This window comes from Orycteropus afer, unplaced genomic scaffold, assembly GCF_000298275.1.
Source record: "Orycteropus afer afer isolate SDZICR_OR568_19922 unplaced genomic scaffold, OryAfe1.0 scaffold00056, whole genome shotgun sequence".
Taxonomy (NCBI): Eukaryota; Metazoa; Chordata; class Mammalia; order Tubulidentata; family Orycteropodidae; genus Orycteropus; species Orycteropus afer.
The window spans coordinates 8,733,334-8,734,820 of NW_006921643.1; positions in this window are offsets into that span (position 1 = coordinate 8,733,334).

A 1,487-nucleotide genomic window follows, 5' to 3' on the forward strand; every position below is an offset into this window, starting at 1 on the left:
AGTAGGATTGCCCAACCTTCCTTCCAAGGAGTGGCTGGTGGGTTTGAACCACCAGCCTTCTGGTTAGCAGTCAAGTGCCTTAGCCACTATGCTACCTGAGCTCCCATAAATTTATACAAATTATATTTATAAATAAAATATAAATACCACAAAGTCACAATTTCTCAGGGACAACAGACCAAATCAATACCTCTCTCTTAACTATTGTGATGATTATGTTTGTGTGTTAACTTGGCTGGGCCTGGTTGAGTGGCTGGTGGCAGTTATTCCCCATGAATGAGACTGGCAATCAACTCCATGGTGGGATCTACCACAAGCAGCTGAGTAGCTGCCTTTGGGATGTAGTCTGCTTCCTGTATTTGGAGAAGCCTTGGGAATGGTCTCTAGCCTCTGGCACGCTTGGACCCTGCATGTAGCCGTGTCGTTGCTCTGCAGCCTGCTATGCTCTGCCGACCTTAGGACTTACAATGGACTTAAATTAATGGCCTGCCATGTGGTTTGGTAACATCGGCACTGTGCATTTTTACTTGTCAACCCTGGGACTTCTCAGCCTCAGTCTCCAGCATCTGTCTGAGTGAAGAAAAGCCTCTAGCTCTAGTGGGCCGGGAGGAGGAGGCAGAACTGGACCCCAAGGTTGAGGGGCTTTCACCCAGCCCCTAGAGCCTGGCACTTTGAGCTTGGACTTAAAGCATCCAAACTATAAGAGAATAAACTCTTGTTTGTTAAGGCCATCCCATTTGTGGTATATTCCTGTCAGAATGGCACTAGGTATCCAGAACAACTATCCATCAATTTTCCCTTCTCTTCCTTTCCCTGGTAACAAACAAAGAAAATTTCTTTCCCTGTGTCAACCTTTCCTTGACATTTTACAATAACGGACTCATACAATATTTGTCCTGTGATTTACTTATTTCACTTGGCATAATGCCCTCCAAGTCTATACACGTCATGAGGTGATTTGGTGATTCTTCATTATTCTTTAATGTTGCATGTTATTCCATTGTATGTACCATAGTTTGGTTATCCATTTATCTGTTGATGGGCACTTAGGTTGTTTCCATCTCTTTGCTATTGTGAATAATATTGTGATGAACATGGTGTCCTAGTTCTCACATCTCTAGGATATATAGTGGGATTGTTGGATCAAATGGTATTTCTATTTCCAACTTTTTAAAGAAGCACCATACCATTTTCCACAGTGGTTGTACCATTTTACAGTCCTATAAGCAGTGCATGAGAGTTCCAATATTTTTCAATTTTGAATTGTGGAAACATTTCCAATATGATTTTTAAAAATCTGCCCTCTGTAAATAATGCTAAATCTGAAGTTTTTAGTTTTTTCAATCTCTTAAAATGTCACCTATTCTAAGATATACAAAAGGGAACCTTCTAAGGAAGAACATGCAGTCTTGGGAATGCTGAGAACAAGTCTGTCTTTATGTAAGAGGATGATGTTTGAAGCTGCCAAATTGATGACCAAAAAAAAA